At 36.7% G+C, this 17,352-nt stretch overlaps 1 long non-coding RNA gene across 1 annotated transcript in view; it reads right to left on the bottom strand.

Moving 5' to 3' along the window:
- The window catches only part of LOC120886751 (uncharacterized), a 94,384-nt gene that overhangs the window by 46,840 nt on the left and 30,192 nt on the right, over nt 1-17,352 (bottom strand). Inside the window, exon 8 of the long non-coding RNA XR_013438618.1 lies at nt 143-244. This is a non-coding gene — a long non-coding RNA (uncharacterized LOC120886751). The remainder of the gene's footprint in view (nt 1-142; nt 245-17,352) is intronic.

The following is a 17,352-nucleotide window of genomic DNA, read 5'->3' as shown; positions in this document are numbered from 1 at the left end:
ATTAATGGAAAGCAAACAAATGGGAAACATTGATTAGAAACTATATTAGTTTGTTTTCATTTGCTATAAAGTATCTAAGGCTGGATACATTATAAAGAAAAGAGATTTATTTACTTATTTATTTAGTTTTTATTTAGCTCACAGTTTTGGAAGCTGAAAGTCCATGATCAGGTAGTTCCATGTGACAGGGCCCTGGTGAAGTCCTCATGGTAGATGGGAGTCAAAATGGCCAAAATGCCTGTTCCTGATGATAAAGGAAGTCAGAGAGATTCAGGGGTCAGACTAGCTTTTTTTAAAATGATCACTCTCTAGGAAACAACATTATTCACTTATGACTGTGGCATTCCCAATGACCCAATTATCTTCTACTAGGCCCTACACTTAGTTGTTCTAACACCATCAACCCATTGAAGACCAAGCTTCCAACACATGAACATTTGGGAGGACACACCCAAATCACACCCAAACCACAGAACACTACATAGTGAATATGACAGTTCCTTCCAAATGAATCTAGAGATTCAGCACAGTCCTTGTCCAAGTCCTAGATGACTATATTTGTCTAAATTTGGCAAACTGGTCTTTTATAGACCCAACTTGATCTTTTCTTAAAATTGGAAGCCATCTCGCCACAAAGCCATGAAAAGATAATTTTGGCTTTACTATAAATTACTGCAAATACTGAACCTGCTTGGAATGTCTGCCCGTGCCTTGAACTCACCCATGCCTGGCTCTCTGACCAGATAGCGGCCCTCTCGGAAACTTTAGTGACACCTCACAAATCTTGGCCTTCCCTGGCCAGATAACGACCTTCTCTGAGGCTCTAATGACCTTCATAAATTCTGATGTCGGGGCCAGCAAAAATGTAAACTACCATTAGTGTTATGCTCGTCAGAGTTCTGTTATCTGTAACCCCCCTTTGTGTAACTTTCTGGGCTATAAAGCTGGGCTGCTGTCTTGTTCCTGCGGTTTTGGGTGGGAGAGGCAGCCTAGCCAGTCAAAATAATAAGCTTGCTTTAATTTGATTTTAATTGGAGTCAGTGGTCTTTTCTTGTGTCCTGGTCTAACATCTTAATATTGTTACATAGATACAACACATTCCAAACAGTCAAAATAATCTTGAAAAAGAACAATGCTGGCATGGTAAATTCATAGTTCTTATTTCAAAACTTACTACAATTCAACAAGCTTCCGACGTATAGATCAATGAAACAGAATTGAGTGTTCAACAACTAAGCCTTATGTTTAATAAGTTCAAATGATTTTCATGGATGCTAAGTTAATTAATATGCAAGTTTTTTTTCCATTAAATGTTGCAGGATCAAGTGGATATCCATGATCAAGTTGTGCTCTTCCCACAGACCCTGTACATGATGTACATAGTTCATAAAACTGATCATATGTGTCAGTGTAAGTGCTAAACAGGCCAAATCAACATAAGGAAATGTAGTAATTCATCTCATGGTCTTAGGTTAAACAATGATTTCTAAGACACGACACCTAAAGCACAGTGAGAGAATAAAAACAGTTATATTGAACTTCATCAGAACTAAATCCCTTTGTTACCCAAAGCACACAATCACAAGTAAAAAGAAGAAAATGTGTTATATATCCAATGGAATATTATTCAGCCATAATAAGAATGAAATCTTGTCATTTGAGACAACATGGAAGGAATAGATCATTACGTTAAGTAAAATAAACCAGCCATAGAAAGACAAGTAATTCATTGCATGGGCTCTTTCTCATACGATGAGGAGGTCCACGGAACAGGGTAGAGGAGAGTCACTAATCAAGACCTCCAGAGACCAAGCAAGAAGCAGGTCTAATTTTATTGTACAGTTACTATGTATATATACTTAGGCAGTAGCTAAGCAGATTACAGGCAATACAATTTCTGGCCAACTGTTCTTGTAGCAACCAATGGAGAAGTGGGCCATGGAGCAAGCACAGGGACTGCAATACGTGTCCTCACGCCCAGTGCTGTGCCTGGGGGGTAATTGGTTTGCTGCTTGCACACCTAGCATGGGGGAGCAGCCGACCCCTCAGATGCCCTTAACGTATGTCATGTATGCAGTACTCCATGCAATAACTGTATAAACTGATGCATCAATGAATAATAACTCAACAAGTGATGCTCAATCAAGAAGTCAGTTTATTTTGGGAGGAAATGGACATATTAATGGATTCCTCTGCTTTGAACTGCTTGCAGAACTTGCCTGGACTATGTATCACTTGTATGCATTGTGAACTATCTGTTGGTGCAACGAATTGTGGTAGTGCTGGGGTATCTTTGCTGATAGTGTCATCGGTGGTACAATTTTTCCAAAAAGAGCCATCATTTGGCTTGATGCCATGGCATTTTGCATCCTCCTCCCTTTCTGCTTGTGATGGTCTAAAATTTGGGGGCCAACAGAGGTGAGGCAAAGAACCTCACCCCTCCACACTGGTGCAAAGGCCTATCCACAGTATGGCTGTATGCTGGACCAGTAGCCAATGATGGGTAAAATCCAATTACAATGGTACCAACCTAAGACAGGAGGCTGACGCCTTGAGGTCAGCTCATCCGATGACGGGTAAGAACCATATGTAGTATTGGACAACCTAAGACAGGCACGGTCCCTAAGCCACATGCTTGTTGTTTAATTAAACAGAAGGGAGGAGATGTTGAGAGCCACAGTTTAGTCGGAATGACGCCTGGCATTTTGCTAGAGGGAATGGTTGAAAGGTGACCCAGCTCCAGGATTAGGGAGGCTCCAGGATTAGGGCGGATCCTGCTGGGATTAGGGCAGATCCTGCTGGGATTAGGGCAGATCCTGCTGCCTCAGGCACCCTCTATTTTGGAGTTCCCTGTGAGTTCTTGTGGGGTTCTGGGAGAATAGGCACACGGAACCCGGTGGAGGGACAGTGTTCCCGGGAAGTGTGTGTAGAGTGCCGGTGAGAGTTCCGGAATAAAGAGTTGCTGTTTCAACCTACAAGGCTTTGTGGTGGTTTGATTATTTGGTGCCCAGCCAGACTGCGGCACTTGTCCCCATATTTCATGATCTCACTCATATGTAGAATTAAGAAATTTGATTCCATATGGGTTGAGAGTAGAATGGTGGTTATCAGAGCTGAAGAAGAAGGGTGATGGGTAAAGATTGATTAATGGGTACTAAATTACAGTTGGATTAGAGCAGAAATCTCTAGGGAACTATTACACTGTATACTGACTGCAGTGGTTTAGATGTGGTGTCCCACACAAAAGCTCATGTGTGAGACAATGTAAGAAGGTTTTGGAGGAAAAATGATTAGGTTTTATCCTTAACCTAATCAGTTAATTAATCCCTGATGTGATTAACTGGGTGGTAACTGGAGGCAGGTGGGGTATAGCTGGAGGAAGTGATTCATTATGGGTGTGGCTATGAGGTCTATATTTTGTATCTGGAGAGTGGAGTCTCTTTCTGCATCTTGATCATCATGTGAGCTGTTTCCCTCTGCCTCACACTCTACCATAATGTTCAGCCTCAACTCAAGCCCCGGGGAATGCAGCCTGCTGTCCATGGCCTGAGACCTCTGAAACTGTGAGCCCCCAAGTAAACCCTAATATACAGTTGTTCTGGTCAGGTCTTTTAGTCACAGCAGCAAAAAAGCTGACTAACAGACTATAGATAACAATATGCCTTGTACCTTCCAAAAGGCTAGAAAAAAGAATTCTGAAAGTTTTCATTACAAAGAATTGATAGATACATATGTTTAAACTGATTTAAACATTGCACAATGTATACATGTATTGAATATAAAAATGGTAGCCCATTCATATATATAGCTTTTTTTTAAAAACTGGGTATTGATTGGAGTGCTTAAACACTGACCACATATCCATTCCTTTTTATATATTTTATTTTGAGACAGGGTCTAGCTGAGTTGTTTAGAGTCTCACTAAATTGCTGAGGCTGGCTTTGAACTCATGATCCTCCTGCCTCAGTTTCCTGAATAACAGGGATTACAGGTGTGTACCACCATGCCTGGCTATATAGACAGCTTTTATATTTTGTTTATCAGTTAAAAATAAAAGTGAAAAGACATCCCAGTGAATGAGAGAAAATCATATAGCTGATAAGTTTCATATTAATAATATGTAAAACAACTCATAACTCAATAATAAAAAGGCAAATATACCAAACAGGGAATATAGCTCAGTTGGTAGAGCACTTGCCTGTCATGCACAAGACTCTGGGTGTGATCCCCAGCACCACAAACATTTTTAAAAATAAGGCAAATATGTCAGTTAAAAATGGCCAAGTTAATAAATACATATTTTTTTTTCCAAATAAACTGAAGTCATGGCCATTAAATGCATAAACAGATGATTAATACCTTTTATTTTTAGTCAAATGCAAGTCTAAACAATCATGAGACACACTTCACCTGTAAAACACACACACACATCTAAGCACACATCTAAGTTAAAAAAATAAATTAACGACAGAAAGATTCAATATAATTCAATTTTTATAGCACTCTGGAATAGGTAGAATCATAGAGATCAGTAAAGAGATTAGTGGTTACTAAGGACCTGAGAGACAGGAGTGTCCAGGATATTAACACAATATATTTAGGATATTTAGGACCATGAAATTACTATCTATACAGTTTTAATTGTGGATACATTTACTGGTCTTCAACCCCTAAAAACACTTCAGTAAACAAAGAGTTAACCTAAAAGTATGCACATTTTAGACCTTATTTAGTAGGCTAAGAAATCCCAGGAAGGGAATGTAGATAAGAAAACATTACTGTATAACAAATGTATGAAATGACATCACTGAAGGTAGTAAAGGAAAAGGGTCTGAATAACTTAGGAAGGAAGTAGAGATCCTTGTCTAAAAGGCCTAAAGACTTGTACATAAGCACTTCACTATAGATGGTAAAGCTATTTCCTATGGGTGCAGGGGAATATTGATTAACAATTCTGAAACTACTATGCATGTATTTTCAGATGGTATGATTAAATTAACAAAGCCAACTTTCTCAACTTTAGGATGAATTTTACACAGATAAAAGCGTAAGAAAATTAGTTGATGTGACATTGGATTAGATGTGGCAGTGGAGACATGGGTAAGAATTCATGTTTAATTAAATATACATACATGGGGCTGGGGATGTGGCTCAAGTGCTAGCATGCTCGCCTGGCATGCGTGCAGCCCGGGTTCGATCCTCAGCACCACAGACAAATGAAGATGTTGTGTCCACCAAAAATAAATAAATAAATAAATAAATAAATAATATTAAAAAAATCTCTCTCTTCTCTCACTCTCTCTTTAAAAAAAATAAAAAAATAAATATACATACATATGAATATATGTAAAAATATTTATAGGTATGTGCATATTTATGATTAGTATATACAGGGACATGTTCTTTGATGAAACTTTGAATCAACATACTCACCAGTAGCAGTAAGTACAACCAGTGCCCTATGCTTTAAATTTCGTTTTTCAGTAAAAGGCAGTTGGCACTATATATTATTTATGGAGTTTCTTCAAAATGATTCAGGAGCTTTCAGGTGCACTGATTCATGCCTTTAATCCCAGCTATTTGGGAACTGGAGGAAGGAGGATTTCAAGTTTGAGGTCAGTCTCAGAAACTTAAGGAAAACCTATCTCAAGAAACAAATTAACAAAAAAGGTCTAGAGATGTAGCTCAGTGGGAGATGAAGCACCCCTGAATTCAATCCCCAGTACTGGAAAAACAATATGCAGGAGCTAACTGAAAGACGTTTTTAATGGCTAAGAATGGAATAATTTGAACATCTGTAAAAAATAGTGTATAAGTAATGTATAAAATAAATGAGCAGGCTTACATATTGATAAAAAATAAATGGTTGATTAAATACACTATGAAATGAATAGAACCAATGAATGCACATGGTAAATTATTTCAAATATATTTTGAAGATACTTGCCTTATGGAGGTGGAGCATGATGGCCCACTACTTAAGTGTGTACAATGCACAGTGACTTCCTTTGAAATCATACAACATGGAAAGGGGCGAAAAGCATAATTTTACAGTGGGAAAATTTGGTAGGAAATATGACCTAATCCAATTGATCAAATAAATCTGAACAGAGTTAATGCATGCTGATAATGCATACTACTGATAGGATCTGATGAGAACGGCATGTTACCTTTACCATCTTCCTCCTGAAAATCCACCACTCAGTCTAATCATAAGGGAAACATCCCAAATGGGAATGCAGATGTTATTTTTCAAAAATTAATTTCTCAGAAATTGTCACTGTCAAAAGAGCCTGAGGAGGAATGATAAACAAATGTGATGTGGTATCCTGCGCAGAGATCTTGAAGGAAAAATGAACATTAAAGAAAAAGTGAATGAAGTGTGGATAGCAGTTAATGACAGTGTAAAATACTGGTTTCTAATTGTGACAAGTGTCTCACACTACTGAAAGAGTTTAATAATAAGTAGCCCGGAGTTGTGGCTCAGTGGTAGAGCACTTGCCTAGCATGGGTTCAATCCCTGGTACAACACAAAAAATAAAATAAACAAATAAAGTAAAGGTACTGTGTCTATCTACAACTAAAAATATTTTTTAAAAAAGAGTTTAATCACCAATAAGATAAACTGTGAGATATGTGGGAACTTAACGTATTCTATTTCTAAATGTCCCATAAACCTAAAATACCTTGAAATTTTTAATTTCCTGTTTTAAAAATAGTCATTACTGTATATACAAAACAGAAGTGTATCAATAGTGCTAATACGACCTGAATGCATCATTCCAATTTCATCATTTTCCATAACTGAGGAAGGTTTACTATTATTGTGAAAAACTCTTTTACATTCTTTAATTTTTAAAAATAATTTCCTCTCCATTTGTGCCTCAAAATAATATATATTCAATTTTTCTTATTTAGATAAATGTAAGCATGCAATTTAATCCATATTCCTAGTATTATCATGGAAAATTAGAAAACAAATAATTTGTGACATGCTTCAAAATACTCTACTGGTATATCTCAAAAAAGTCAAAGTCACAAACAATAAGTAAATACCGAAAACACTATTTTGCATTAGAAAAGATATGATATCTCTTGATATTTGCCACAAGACGGGTAAACCACAAATTGAAAAAAGAAGGGAGACCAATAGAGACTCCAAAGGGTGTCGCCAACACAGGACGGATTCAGGGTCACTTTTCGTGAATTGGGCTGGCAACGAAAAGACCACACAGAACCAAAATACCTTTTTCAGGGGCTGGGAATGACTCTGTGACCTCAGGGGTCAGCTCCACGCTGGTCAGCACTAGAAAGGGCAAGAGAACCAGCACACCCAACTCCCTCCGCCTAATTATTGGGGAGAAGATATTCCATAGAATATTCCACCCAAAAAAGGCAACCAGAGGGGTGTAGTCCAGTCCCATTAGGTGACATCAAATCCCAGAGCGGCACTTCCTTGAGGAGCGAAGGTAAGGCCCACTTGCTTCACACTGTGTGGGATGCCAGTCCATACCCCTTTTACTCAAGGCTAAACTCAGCTCCTATTCAGGGCGGCCTGACAGAAAAGGATTCAGAGGAAGGAAGGAGGGATGGATAATAGAAGGTACTGGGGACAAAATTGACCACATTATGCTATTTCCATGTAGGAATATACCACAATGAATCCTAGTTTTATGTATAATTACAATGCACTAATTTAAAAAAAAATAATAGAAGGGAAATCAGTAAAGGAAGGCGATCAGAGGGAGGAGGGAGGGAGAGAGGAAGTATAGTGGAATGTGATTGATCAAATGATGTGTGCATGTGCAAATATGTCACAATGAATCCTAGTATTATGTTTAATTATAATGCACCAATAACACCCATAAAAACAAGAATTCAAGCACCTTTTCAAATAATCCTCAATTAAAACCATGAAAGGTAGAAAATGAATGGATTAAAAAATCATGGAGAAGTAACAAAGACAACAAATTTATAGAAAATGGTAACAGATAAGGGAGGTAACCAACCACACCAATAATCACTTTGAAAGTCAATAACCTAAAAGCAACATTTAAAAGATAGTGATTGTCGGAGGGGATCAAATTAGAATGAACAATATGTCATTTTTAAAACCTACTTAAAATGTAAAGGCACATACTAATTAAAAATAAGTGGTTGGGTCGTGCGCTGTGGTGCACACCTATAATCCCAGCAGTTCAGGAGGCTGAGACAGGAGGATCCTGAGTTCAAAATCAGCCTCAGCAACTGTGAGGCGCTAAGCAACTCAGTGAGATCCTGTCTCTAACTAAATACAAAATAGGGCTGGGGATGTGGTTCAGTGGTAGAGTGCCCCTGAATTCAATCCCTGCTATCCCCACCCCCAAAATTAAGTGGTTGAAAATAAATGAGTATAACAAGATGCACTGTGCTAATACTAACCAAAGAAAGTAAGAGTAGCAATATCATTTTAGACAAGCATGCTTCAAATGAAGAAACATACATGATCAAAGGGTACAAAAAAGTAGTTCTTATCTTTGCCACCTGCACCTCAGAAAGCACATTTATCTCCAGGATATATAAAGAACCCATAAAACTTAACACTACAAAAACCCAAATACCCTAAATGAATAAATGGGCAAAGGAACTGAACAGATACTCCACAGAAGAAGAAATATGATCTGTCAAAAAAAATGTATGAGCCACAGGCATGGTGGCATATGCCTATAATCTCAGCAGAGGGAGGCTGAGGCAGGATCCTGAGTTCAAAGCCAGTCTCAGCAAAAGTGTAGCTCTAAGCAACTCAGTAAGACTCTTTAAATAAAATACAAAGTAAGGCTAGGGATGTGGCTCAGTAGTCAAGTGCCTCTGAGTTCAATCCCTGGTACCAAAAAATAAATAAATTATTATTAATAATAATATATGAAAAAATATTGAACATCTCTAGCAATTAGAGAGATGCAAATTAAAACCACGCTGAAATTCCATCTCACTTCAGTCAGAATGGCAATTATCAAAAATAGAAGTAACAATAAATGTTGGTGAGGATGTTGGTGAAAAGGCACATTCATACATTGCTCATAGGACTGCAAACTGGTGCAACCAGTCTGGAAAGCAGTATGGAGGTTACTCAGAAAATGTGGAATAGAACCACCATTTTACCCAGTCATCCTACTCCTTAGTATATACTCAGAAGACTTAAAATCGGTTTACAATAGTGATGCAACCACATTAAAGTTTATAGCAGCTCAATACACAATAACTAAGCCATGGAACCAAACTATGTGCCCTAAAACAGATGAATGGATAAATAAAATGTGGTATATATACACAATGGAATATTACTCAGCCCTAAAAAGAATGAAATTATGGCATTTACCGGTAAATGGATAGAACTGGAGAATATCATGCTAAGTAAAATGAGCCAATCCCCAAAACCCAAAGACCAAATGTTCTCTCTGATATGCAGATGCTAACACACAATGGGAGAGGAGAGGGAAGAATAGAAGAACTTTGAATTAGATAAAGGAGAATGAAGGGAAGGGAATGGGGATAGGAAATGGAAAGACAATAGAATGAATAGGACATTCCTATGTTCTTATATGAATACATGATCACTGAAACTCCATACCATGTACAACTGAAATAATATGTCAAAATATATTATGTATGTATAATATGTATTCTATATGTATAATATGTCAAAATATATTCTAGGGTCATGTATAACTAAAAAGAACAAAAAAACTTTAAAGTAATTCTCTTTATAAATAAGACATAACAGGTATTCATCTAACAACAGAGTGTTGAACTACATGAAGTAGAACTGCAGAGAGAAGTGGGTGAGTGCACTATTTTCACTGGGGAATACAATACCCTCTATCAGAAATGGACAGATCCATTGGCAGATGTTCAATAAGGACATACTTGCCCTTCATAGCACTACATATTAAGGATATAACTGATAAGTATAGACCTCTTCTAGATATTACACATTCTTAAGCTCATCTGAGCATTCACTAAGATAGACTACATTGTGGGCCATGAAACATACCATCATAAATTTTTAAAAATGAAAACTATTCAGTGAATTATGTAGGCCAAAATTTAAAAAAAATCAAAGGATAAATGGCAAGAGAACTGGAAAATATTAAAATGCATGGGAATAAGAAACATGCTTCTAAATTTTTTTGTAGTTGTTGATGGAAAGAATGCCTTTATTTTATTTGTGTTTCATTTTTATGTGGTACTGAGGATCGAACCCAGTGTCTCATGCACACTAAGCAAGCCCTTTGCCACTGAGATACAGCCCCAGCCCAGCAACACATTTATGAATAACATGTGGGTCAAAGAAGAGAAATCAATAAATGTCAAATTATTGAACGAAATGAAAATAAAAACACAACTTATCAAAATTTCTAGGATGCAATGAAACAGAAGCTGGAAAGAAACATATATAGCACTGAATGCATGGCTTGGAAAATATAAATGATCTGAGATTAGTCATCTAAGTTCCCACCTTTGAATAAGAGAAAAGAGCAAATTAAACTCAAAGTAAGCAGAATAAAAAATATAATATTGTAAACAATAAAAACAAAGTAATTATTAATGCAAATGGACTTTCCAAATTAAAATTGATAGCTTAATATTTCCTATATATAAGTAACCTAATTAAAAAGGAAAGCATGACACCCCCAAAATAAGCCTTGCCTGAGGTTACTCTGGCATGACCCTCCTCAAATGAGGGGACACTAATTTTCAAAAATATTCAATTAAATGCATACTGATGGAAGTGCTGGTAATCTCATTTGTTTGTTTTGTTGTTGTTGTTTTTTTGAGAAAATGAAAAGAAAACACAGGGGACTCCTTTCCCAGAGGCTGTGATTCTGTCCATCAGCAGGAACAGGGGGCTTTTAAAGAGATGATTCAAAGGCTGCATTCTGTGTATACTCTGTTGGAGTTGTAATTCACTTGTTAATTTGGGAGACAGTCAGTTTTGAGAATCTCTGGTAACAACCCCAAAGTCTAGATTATTTCATTCCTATGGTGGGTGTGTACTCAAGGACAGCTAACTCTGCCTAGGATGTGGAAGAAAGGCAATTCTATTTCCCTTGATATCAGGGTCTGGGAGAGATTGGGGGGGGGAGCAGGGAGAGAGAAAGAAACATGTTCATTTAAAAAATAAGTTGCAGTGGCAGAGTAGCAAGGGCTATATTCAGAGCAAGGGCTATATGTTTACTGTTATATTGTATATTTTAAAATGGCTTAAATATATTTTAAGGATCTCAGCAAAAAGTATAATTTGGTGGGGTATGGTTCCATTAATTAGCTTGACAGAACTTTTCTGTTGTGTATACAGAGATCAACATATCAGCATACCTCTCAAATGTGTTAAAAACAAATTAATTGGTAAAGTATAAGTAATAAGTATAAGTAATCCACCAATAATACATTTAGATAACTATTGCTAAGTAAACTTTCCATTGTGTATATGTGAATACACCATAGTGAATCTCACCATCACGTACATCCACAAGTCCGGGATCCTAATTAGAATAAGATATGTTTCATTCTTGTATAATTAATTATATCACAATGGACTGTAGTGTGATGTATGCCTAAAAAGAACCAGTAAAAAATATTACAGTACTATACAAGGTAATATCACAGGGCACTATTGACAGAATTTAGTTTTAATATACGCTGTGGTTCAAGAAACAGAAGAAATCATGAGATTTGTATAACAGAATAACATATAAGAAGTCACGCATACAGGGACTCTGTGTCTACAGAGAAATATCCTGAAAAAGCTGCCCACCCAGCTTCCCACCCAGCGCCCACGGTCCACTTCCGCTGCCCACAGCCATTGAGGAGTGCGCCCTCAGCCCTCCACCCCTTCTCTGAACTCAACCTCTGACAGCTTGGTAATCAGGCTCGCCAGCGCGACTCCCCTCAGATCCCCCTCCTCTGGGCAGCTGCAGACCCTGCCTACTCTCTCACTAGCTGCTTCCTGCTTAACTGTTCTTAAACTCCAGTGTGTGGACACCAGGTGGCGATAAGCAAGTGTTTTAAAATTTGTCTCGTCTATGGGTTTCATTCAATCCTGCAAAATCCCCGAGGGGACGAGAATGTGCACTCTGAGTGGAGAGGTGTGAGCGATGTAGAAAGGGAGAGGAACGGAGGCGTCTGGGTCCCTGAAGCTGTCCATTCAGCAGCCTGATCCCCCTCCTGACCTTCTCCACCTTCACTCCAGCCCATCACAACCCTTACTGATAATTCAAAGGGACTTCCACAGTGGACAAGAACCATCTATAAGATAGTCTGTGTTACCGACAGACTTTGTAGGCTGGGTCAGTTTGAAGAAACAAGACCCAGGTAATCAAATTCTTCAACACAGATGCATTCCTCTGTGAAAAAATGAAAAGCACTCATCAAAGAGTAAGGAAAAAAACACATATTTCTATGGTAGACCATCCTTACAGGGCAACAGGCATATAAACATTTACAAAAGCAAGGTGGTCGCAATCTGGGACCTCAGCTGATGCTTATAGAACTTTGGTAAGAGAAAAATCAAACAAAATGATGAAATTTTATTTTTGCATATTAATGAAATGCTGTGCATCTGTAATCAGAAATGGCATTTCTGTGCTCTTTCTACACAATATTTTGTGAATTTTTCACAGATAGAACAAAGTAAGACATGCAACAGAAACATTGACCATTATTTTTTAAAATGTATGTAACTTACAAATTTGTTTTGTGGTTCACAGACAAGCCTTGGTTTATCTCCTTTTCAGCTAGAGGTACTTCAGAGGAAATTTCTGGAAAACACTTACACAAAGAATGTGGCACATATGTTTTTCTGATAAAAGGAATACTCTATTTAATTTAGTAGCATAATACTTGAAAACATGGAAATAATTGAAAAGATATTTTGAAAAACTATAATGAATGCATGGTTAAACATAAAATGAAAGGCATTAATACACAATAGAGAAATACCAATTTAGTTGTAGATGAAGTCTCTCCTACAAAAAAATGTAAATTTATGCACAAATGTTAAAAGACATTTACATGCCCAAAGAAAAAGCAAGAGCAAATATAACAAGGCAAAACCTAAAGTGATCATGTGCCATTGACAAACCCCATGTTTATACAAAAAGAATTGAATTACTCAACTAATCCCAGGAAGAGAATGAGGAGCAGCTGTTCTTCCCCATGCAGACCCCACCAACAGCCCCTTAGTTACCAGTGCCAGCTGCTGCCTCGCCCTTGGTGGGCATGGTCTAGAGGAGAGGACACACCCATTTGGTCATCTACTTGTTCTGGAAACACCCAGGGACATCTGCCCTGCTCACTGTTACTATTGGAATAGAAAATTTTCAAAGATCCAGCATGTAGGATAATAAAATGAGGAGAAATAACTGAATGAAATGCACTGAAAAACACACTACATACATAACATGGGGAGTAGTGAGGGGGGATTTCCTAAGATTCACATGAACATCAGAGAGTAAGTGTAGACAGCAATATTCTAAATTCCAAACCCTCCTTTTTATTTAAGGCACAAGTGGGAATATTGGTGTAGGTGCAAAGCATGCATATTTTTACTATTTTCAGTCTTCTTCATTATAAAGAAGCATAATAGTTAAGAAACAGGCTCTGGTGAAAATGTTCTTGTGTTAAATGAACTTTCTTACTAACAACACAAGTGTTGTTAGTAAGACATTTATTTTTCTTTGTGCAAATAAGACACAAGTGTGTTACTTGCACAAAAAATAAATCAGCAGGAAATAAAAAAACAAGAGCTCAAAAATAATGTATTCATATGTAAGCAAATAATTCAAAATAATTAATGAAGACCAATTTTAATAAATGTTCCAAAATATTGAATTCCACTAGAGAAAGATAACATTGTCCTTTAAACTCACATTCATACAAAACAAACTCCAGGTAGATTATTGACCTAAGTATTTAAAAAATATAGTACTTATATTATACTTTAATCTCATGACCACAGAGTAGGATAAGAATTCATAAACTAAACCTTGAGGTATTTACCAAGTAGTAGAAAAAAATATTCTAACACAGTTGACATGAATAGAGATTATGGGTATAAACTGAGTCAGGCTCAAAGTTCTTCTTTTCCTTTGTTGAAGTCATTTAGGTCAGATTCAGAATTGACCGTGGGAATAGCAGTAGTGTCTGCCTCTTGACATGTGATGAGAACTGAATGAACTAAAAGAACATAAAGCCTAATAGCAGGTTGATACCAAACACTAAGTTAGTATTTGGTAATACTGACAGATTTTCCTAAGGAACTTATAATGTAGCATTTATATCAATTAAAAAATTCATTGTGATTTTATGTGACAATGAAATAAAATGATTAAATTGTAACATAAATATTTCTAATTGTGTTTAACTCATAATTACTGAAAATAATTCCTTGGAATTTATATAAATGGGAATATATGTGTTATATCACTTCTAATATTACAAGAGATGGGAAACAAAACCAAAATACATTAAAAAGGATAGTTAAAATTTCTCCTATTTAGAACAATCTCTTCTAAAAATTACTTTTCAGGTCATATTTAGTGTGTGTGTGTGTGTGTGTGTGTGTGTGTGTGTGTGTGTTGGGGATTGAACCCAGAGCCTTGTATATTTGAGACAGGCACTCTACCAACTGACCTATATCTCCAGCCCTCAAGTCACTGTATGTGAGTTTCCCATGTTATCCTAATTTTTGCTACCAGAAGTGTTGATACGGCCACATATCTTATGAGTCCCAATCCTACTCATTGTGAGGTGATCATCAAACCTACTTACTGACAATTCCTCTGCAAGTTTTAATGTTGATAGTATCATCAGAAGGTAACAGTGGAAGGCTTTTAGACAAAGTTCACATGTGTACACTAGAATATGTTAATAGAATAAAGGACAAAATCACAAACATGGTCAAAAGATGCAGAAAAATAATTTGACTACTCCAAAACATCTTCAAGCTAAAAACATACCAGAAAGTATGCACAGACAGGAAATTTCTTAGCCTAGAAATTTTGGACTATTCTTAATGTTGAATTTTGGTTTTGTTTCCCATTTCATTCACAACATAACTCATATAGATCATATACCATCAAAAAAGGCTTAACAACTTTCCCTAAGAATAGGAAAAAACCAAAAATGTCCATGCTTGTCTCTCCTACCTTATATTGTATTGGGTTATACAGTCTTGGCAATTAGGTAATAAAATATTTTTTTTGAAATACACATTTAAAAGGGAGAACTGAAACTTTCTTTTTCTCTGCAAATTACTGATCTTTTATATAGATAATGCTAAGGGATATAGTATAAATGACTAGAACTAAACACAGTGTAGTAGATTTCACTATATAAGGTCAAAAATACAAATTCCTATATTTCTATACACTATCACTATCACATTAATAGTGACGCTCATATAATAATTCCATTTAAATAGCATCTAAATAAATAATTTGAGAAAAAATTATGTGAACAAGCATAACATACATACAGTGTTAACTACCAAACATTTTGGAAGAAATCACAGAAGTTCCAAATTAATTTAAAGGCATCCCAAGGTAGTTGATATAAAATGTAATATTGTTAGTATGATAATAATTTCCAAACAGAGTCCTAGATTTACTGCAATCCACATGGAAATATCAGGTGCCTTTAAAAATATTTGTTGTAATTAGCAAGTTGCTTTTAAAATCCATATGGGAATACAAAAGATATATGAGAAAAAAATCTGAAAAAAAGAATGAAGTTCTTCTAAATAGAGGTGCCTGAAACTCCTTCCCTCCCCTAAAGGAGAACTAAACAAACAAACAAACAAACAAAACAACAACAACTGCATTTCTAATACAGTGGATTAAGGAAACTACTGGAGCACAGAATGCCAGGATAGAAGCATAGAAGGGGTGAAAACCTCAATGCCAATGCCATACCATCTCTCCTGCTAGGATCAGCTCCCAGTCATTTGACAGAATTGTCTCAGGAAAAAGATAAGCAGGAATCCCCCAGCAACATTCATTGCAGATACCTCCAGTCCTTGCTACAGGAGAATCAGGCAATCTTTATAAGCTCTAATCTCAGTTTGGGGAGCTGTCTGGGGTTCACATGTTTGCATTGCTGCAGACAAGACAGTATGTAACTTCCACCCTCTATGACCCGAGCTAATATAGTGGCATCTTGAAATTAGTGTCATTGCTAGAGTCCATCCTGCTCTGGGGGCCAGTAGCCAATGCAGCTTCCATTCCTGAGGCTTCTCCATAAATATACCATGTTCACAAATGTGACTGCAATGTTATAACCCTAGCTACTCACAGATTAGACTCAGCAGAGCAGTGGTGATCCTGATACCTCTATCCATGTGATATCCAGTCCACCAAGGAACAGGTGGTCCTGCACAATGGAAAAGCCAACCAAGCCAGCAAACCTGCTGTATCAGTGTGCCCTTGGCCTAATAAGAATCAGCTTGGAACTCTGACCCTGGCAAGCCTGCCCCTGAGCCAGCCACCCCACCATTTGCATTCACCTTTGTCTTGAAAACAAGTTCTGCTCTTTGCATAGGTGTACCACCCTCTACCACAAGCACACTCAGCCTAGGTCACTGATGCACTGTAGATATTGGTGATGTGAATTACAACTGAATAAATGGCATAGAAACTATACTATTGCATTCACACAGAACTAAAACTATTGAAACCTATCCAATATTTGTTACCCTAGCCCATCTATAGGAAAAAGTCTTTCCTTGTAAAAAGAATATTCCATAAAACTAGAAGTATTTTGTTGTGTTCATTATTGTGCATCTGGTGGGTTCATTACCACTAAAAGCAAAATAAGGAAACATGACAAGTCAAGACTAACACAATCAATTCTCCATCAATAGATCCCAAAGAAATGGAAATTTATAAAATGTTTGAAAAGGAATTCAAAGTAATGATCTCAAGAAAACTCAGAAGATTAAAGAATACAAACAATTCAATGAAACCAGGAAAAAAAGACTGGAATGGGAAACTCAACAAAGAGATAGATATCACAAACAAAGAGCTAAACAGAAATTTTGGAGCTGAAGAATTCAATGTACTAAATTAAAAACACAATCAAGAGTTTCAAAAAGAGACTAGTGCAAGCAGACAAAATAATTTCTGAAATTTAGACAAGTTTTTTGAAATAAAAAAGTCAGAGGGGAAAAGAAAATGTAAAAAAGAGAGAATTAAGAAAGCCAATAGGATTACAGGATATGTCTTTAAGCCAACAAATATTCACATTATGAGTCTTCCATGGGGAAAAGAGATGGAGAAAGGCACAGAAAACACATTTAATGAAATAATGACTGAA

Source organism: Ictidomys tridecemlineatus, chromosome 5 (genome assembly GCF_052094955.1).
Source record: "Ictidomys tridecemlineatus isolate mIctTri1 chromosome 5, mIctTri1.hap1, whole genome shotgun sequence".
Lineage (NCBI taxonomy): Eukaryota > Metazoa > Chordata > Mammalia > Rodentia > Sciuridae > Ictidomys > Ictidomys tridecemlineatus.
This window is presented reverse-complemented; position numbering and strand designations above follow the sequence as displayed.